General features: G+C 38.3%; 1 non-coding gene across 1 annotated transcript; it reads right to left on the bottom strand.

Moving 5' to 3' along the window:
- Positions 1 to 5,912: 5,912 nt before the first annotated feature.
- Trnam-cau (transfer RNA methionine (anticodon CAU)) lies at positions 5,913 to 5,984 on the bottom strand. The gene has a single exon. It is a non-coding gene; the product is annotated as a tRNA-Met (tRNA).
- Between the last annotated feature and the right edge of the window lie 278 nt (positions 5,985 to 6,262).

The raw sequence follows: 6,262 nt of genomic DNA, 5'->3' as shown, positions 1-6,262 counted from the left end.
ATTTTTTTCAAATTGATTTTTTTTGGCTTAACGTCAAAGTCTCTGGCCATTCCTTTTTTCAAAACGCCTCCTCTTCCAGGTGATAGCTAAGAATTGTGCTTGTGAATGGCTTGGAGAAGATTGGTATCACAATATAATAAAAATTAAGTGTTTTAGAGTTGCGAAATCTGGTGCTTTTAAAATTTTTTTTGCGGATTTGAAGTTTCTCTAAGTCCATCGCCTGTTTAGGGGCTAATTACCGGAAACAAACGTGGGCGTGAAATAACGCACGTAAATTTGAATTTATATGGGGATCAAAAAAATAGGACATCACCCCGAGTAAAAAGCCAGAGCCCTCAACTCGAGATGATCCCCTATTTTTATCAAATTGATTTATTTTGCTTAAAGTCAAAGTCTTTGGGCGCATTATTTTTTTTTCAAAAAACGGCTGCTCATCCACGGGATAATTAACAATTTTGTCTCTAAGCGGCTTAGAAGACTGATAATATAATAAAAAAACATTAAGTGTTTTAGAGTTGCCAAATCTGGTGCTTTAAAAAATTTTTTTGCGGGGTTCAATTTAATCTAAGTCCATCGCCTCTTTAGGGGTTAATTACCGGTCACAAACATGGGCCTAAAATAAAGGAAATAAAAGGGATCTCTAGGGGGGTCAAAAAACATTGGGGATCACCCCGAGTGTAATGCCAGGGCCCTCAACTCGAGATGGTCCCATTTTTTTTCTCACATATTTTTGGAACTTTTCTTTCAGCGGTGATTTAGTTAGTTTGACGACTGGGTTAAGCGGTGAATTTACGTTGTTTCACCGCATTCACTGCTGATCTCACACAATCTTAACACTATTTTCGAAGCGGTGAACTTATGTGTGTTCACCACTAAGTCAAGCGATGAATTCATGTAATTTCAGCGCATACACTCCTGTTCTCACATAATTTAAACACTTTTTTAAGCGGTGAACTTTTGTAAGTTCGTAACTAGTTTATGAGGTGAATTTATTTAATATCTGATTAAGTGGTGAACATATTTACCGCATATTCTACATAATTTGGTTATTTTTTTTCAAAGCGGTGAATTTTTGTAATTTCACCGCTAAATTAAACGTTGAAGTCATGTAATTTCACAGCTAACAGGCTATTAAGACTTTTTTCACCGCAATCACTTTCCGATTTGTGTAATTCTATTGGTAAAAAAGACCTTTGATCAGACTTTAGGTCAACTGTACCGGGTATGAAAAGGCCCTTGGTCGTCTTATGAAAAGACTATGAGCCGACCGATATTTTGATAAGAAAAGACCGTAGGTCGACAGATATTGGGTATGGAAAGACCGTTGGTCGACTTATGAAAAGACTTTACTAATAGGTCGCCAGTGTATCTAAAGTAGGGAAATACACTCCTAGGTCGACTTTAAGTATTTTATATGAAGTCGACCTCTCAACTGGGGAAGTGGTCTGACCAAAGACAATTTTCTTCTGGGACCTCCGTCAGGGCTGTTTCAATTTCATTTGAGAAGAAAAATCTCTAAGTTTTGTTGCTAGGCTTGTTAACGAAGGCTTTTGCTGCTATCTTGGTGCTATGGGTTTTACTAGTACTACCTCATGTCTGTTTCATGGATTTTAAGCTGAAGGGAGACTTTTCAAGCATGGGGAAAACTTTCCTAACAGCTAGCAAATCGAGAGTACTGGGATTGGAAGTAGCAAAGCCGATTGTGGAGAAATATCCCTTTTTGAAATCCTTTGCTGATGAGGGTTCAGCTCAATATAGATTGAGTATAATTGACGTCAGCCTTCGTGGACTGAGATTCAGTTACGGTTTTGTGAATACTCTGATAATTATGGTGCTAACGAAGCCATTTTATGCTCCGCTGATTGCTGTCAAAAACAAATTGAAAAAATTTTGCAAACCCGAAGCTCACAAGTGATCTCTCCTTGAACCGAGACTGCATTTCCCCTATTCTGAAAATTGAGACTTCCGACCCATTATTTTTTCCATTTCTGATGGTTATGATTGACCATATGATGTTAACGTGTTTGCCGGCTTCAGGATCCCAGTGAAATTAAACTTGATACTCCTTTCCGTGTCAAGCAAGATCTTGAACACTCTTGCAAAACTTGAAACATCCTGTCAAGACCATTAGAGCAAAAACTCTAGGAACACCTCGGTAAAATCTTGATAAACTTCTCTCGGCGTTACTTGCTAACATCTTGATAAATTTTGGCACAAAGAAAAACAGTTTTTGTAGCATTATGATAAAAAGAAAACCTTTTTCCAATCAAAATTACGGTTATCAAGATTCAATCTTTGTTCGTTCATGTATGGAGAAACTAATGGGTGTTTTTTTACTCCATTATAATGTTATGTGTAGAGTGTATCATTGAAGGCGCCAAAATTTAGCAAAACAATCAACCGTGTCGAAATAACCCCTCTGATTACCCCCCCCCCCCCTCCCTCCCTCCCCGAACTGATGTAAGTGTTGAGGGGTAATTTCTATGGGGGTAAAACTATATAAGATTAGGAAAGATCTTATCAATACATGCCAAGAACCTCTGTTGGCGTTACTTGCTAAGATTTTCATAAATTTTGTCACATAGAAAAACAGTTTTTGTAGCATATATGATAAGAGAAAACATTTTCCAAATCAGATTAACCGTTATCACGATTTGTGGAAATTTAATAACCTTTTTAACCAAGATTTTTCAAGTTTCATTTCACTTGGATCTTACAAAAACTATCTGTTAAGCAATAGTCACGATTGCATTTTTTTTCTGTGCCTCACCTTTACAAACTTTATTCGTTTATGTGTGGAGAAACCAATGGGTGTTTTTCAATGCATGATAATGCCATGTGTAGACTTTATCATTGAAGGCGTCATAATTAGGCAAATTACTCAGCGTTACTAATAGTCAAAAGCGATTTCCACCGGTAATTTTTATGAATAATTTTGTGGTGATTGCTGTGAACGTAAAATATGTAAGATCAACGCAATATTGGCTTGAAACTTGTGCACCTCCAACACTATCTCACATTTGGCCGCAAAATGGTTATCCACTCTTTCGCTGCAATACCTTTACTCACTCTCAATTTTCCTGAATGTGAAGCTGATCATAGACCAAATTGACTTCTGATTACACCCGCGATTTAGTTCTTACCTCGAAACTAGAGCAGTTGGATGACTTGAAAAACGTCGGGTAAATTGTTCAAAGGTAGAATCGAGTGCACTTTCTTTTATCATAGGGACATTTCTTCCATAAGTGGCTATTATTTTAACTAATGCTGAGGTAAACTGATTCTGGTCAGAACAATTGGGATCTGGGTAAACTGGGGCGCATAGTCCCTGACTTTAACCAAAAGATCCAAAAGTCCAAACCGGATAGTTTGATGAGCCCGTATGTTTTCGTCTGCTTTCAGCTTCAGGATCATAAAAAAACTACGTCTCTAATCCAGAATCACAATTGCGATTTTCCTATCCCTCACCTGAACAATTCTTTTTTTATTCATATAAGGACAAACCAAAGCGTGTTGTTTTCAATGATGGTAGGTGTACCGTTTTCCATTGAAGGCGTCAAAATTAATTAAAATCAGTATTACTTAAGTGATTCAGATTGCAATTTTTGTGAATGATTTTGCGGCAATTGCGTGTTAAGTGATAAAGTAATCACTTAATTGGTAATTAAAATATGAAAGAACAACAATATAATTTAGTTTTGAGCTTGTACATTTCCAACGCTATCAATTAGTTCGTCAAAAATTTTGCAAAAAAAAAATTAGGTCTATGTTTTTGTACACCCGGACCTAGCAGTCATAGTATTTCGGCAATGATTCATTAGAAACCCTACCTCACGTATCTTAACTCCAGAGCAGATCAGAACTGGAACAGAGTAAATTCAGGAAAGCTCTCAGAGCTGGATCAGAGCCTGATCAGGTCACTTTTTTCGCTTGACAGCGTAGCTCCAGAGTAGAAGTATGTGGTTACCCTTGACAGAAGAGCTCACAGCGTAGCTCTATTCTGGGCTATCCTTGACAGCTCTGGGCCCAGAGCAGGCCTAGTCTGGCACAACTCTTGACAGAGCAGGCCTACTCTGGGACACTCTTGACATAGCTGGCTCAGAGCAAGCCTAATTCGTAACAACTCTTGACAGAGCTGGTTCAGAGCAAGCCAACTCTGGGACAACTCTTGACAGAGCTGGCTCAGAGCAGGCATACTCTGGGACAGCTCTTGACAGAGCTGCCTCAGTGCAAGCCTAATTCGTGACAACTCTTGACAAAATTGGTTCAGAGCAAGCCTACTCTGGGACAGCTCATGACATAGCTGGCTCAGAGCAGGCCTACTCTGGGACAACCCTTGACAGAGCTGGCTCAGAGCAGGCAAACTCTGGGACAACCCTTGACAGAGCTGGCTCAGAGCAGGCAAACTCTGGGGCAACTCATGACAAAGCTGGCTCAGAGATGTTGGCTTTGCTAGTAGGCAACAAAAAATCAACATTTTGATCAGAGGCACATCCAGAGTCTGATGAGTTTAATCAGAACCAAAGGGGTGCAGCTGAAAGAAAATGCTGGTCCACTTAAAAGGAAAATTTGATTAACATGACTATTATTATGGAAATTTGTCTAAGTTCATCCATTGAGTCAAAAGCATGCATTAACGGTATTCTTAATATTTTTTTTCACAGCGGTTGGATTACTTTCAATCGGAATACTTTTAGAATGGTCTTTTCTTTGGATAAATTGAAAACTTCAAACACCATTTTTTCTTTATTGAGTATATTATAGCGATATATTTAGTTTTATTCTGTGATCAACTCTGTCAAGACTGACACCAGGGTAGACCTACTCTGTGATCAACTATGTCAAGACAGACTCCAGAGTAGACTTACTCTGGGTTTCTGGGTTCTACTCTGCCTAGGCAAACTCCAGAATATACCTGCTCTGTGTCCTACTCTGTTAAGACAAGACCCAGAGTTGAGATTTCTCATACTCTGGGGAGCTCTGTTTCAGCTCTGATAGCGCACCTAACGCTGGAATTACCCTGCTCCAGCTCTGATCAACTCTGGAGGTTCGGTACGGGCAAACACTTAATAAAACATGGCATCTCAATTGTAATATCCGAAGTAAGTCAGTAGTAATATAGTGAGCTACACTCCCCGGGGGGGGGGGTGAGGTCCCCCATGTATTAAGATAGGGTATAGCGTATTTTTCGGGATTTGGGTCCTCCCTAACGTATTAAGATAGGGAATGAATGAGCATGTATTAAGATTAGGTATAGCGGCGTTAATGTATTAAGACAGGGTATAGCCGCCATGTATTAAGATTAGTTATAGCCGGCGACATGTATTAAGATTATGCGCCGACATGTATTAAGATTAGTAATAGCCGCCGACATGTATTAAGATTAGTAATAGCCGCCGACATGTATTAAGATTAGTAATAGCCGCCGACATGTATTAAGATTAGTAATAGCCGCCGACATGTATTGAGATAAGTAATAGCCGCCGACATGTATTAAGATTAGTAATAGCCGCTGCCATGTATTAAGAGTAGTATAGTCGGTGCAAATGTGGGGGGTAGGTTCGGAGACGCTCCTGATAGGCTGAAATTTTGAGGGGAAAAAATCAATGTTTGTGTAGTTATTAAGTGTTTACTTGAGAACAATAGAATCGGCGTGGGTAATTAATTGCTGTAATTATGTGAGGGGTAATTATGTGACAGGTTGAATTTTGTTTACAAGTTTTATGTTATTAAATTGTGAAATTAATTGGTGGGGGTTTTCAATTACCCTAGTTATCTGAGGGGTAATTATGTGACATGTTGAATTTTTGTTTACAAATTTTAGGTCAATTGCAAAGATTGTTCCCCTAATTGTTTGAATCAATTGTGTAACAAATGTCTTTTGCGCGCTCATTAATTGGAAAAAGTCAAGATAGCAAGAGGTAGTTTTGATCTACCGTCCTCTGGGTTATGGGCCCAGCGCGCTCCCACTGCGCCATCTTGCTAATTACATGCATATATGCATTATTTTTTGTACATTATTTGAGAAAAGATGTTAAATAAAAGAAAAAAATGAATTAAAATAGTATAAAATGACAGACACAGTACAAATTATGAGCATCAAAATACAAAATTACTCAATCATTTACAATAAATTGTATAAATTTCAATGAACATCAAGGTACACTTAGCCGAGTGGTTAATAAAGTTCGATAAAAAAAGTTTAGAAAACTCACGAGAAACAGTTACGAGAAACATATACTATCGACTTTATTAACTTCAG

This window comes from Convolutriloba macropyga, chromosome 9 (assembly GCF_964194025.1).
Source record: "Convolutriloba macropyga chromosome 9, txConMacr16.3, whole genome shotgun sequence".
Taxonomy (NCBI): domain Eukaryota; kingdom Metazoa; phylum Xenacoelomorpha; order Acoela; family Convolutidae; genus Convolutriloba; species Convolutriloba macropyga.
This window is presented reverse-complemented; position numbering and strand designations above follow the sequence as displayed.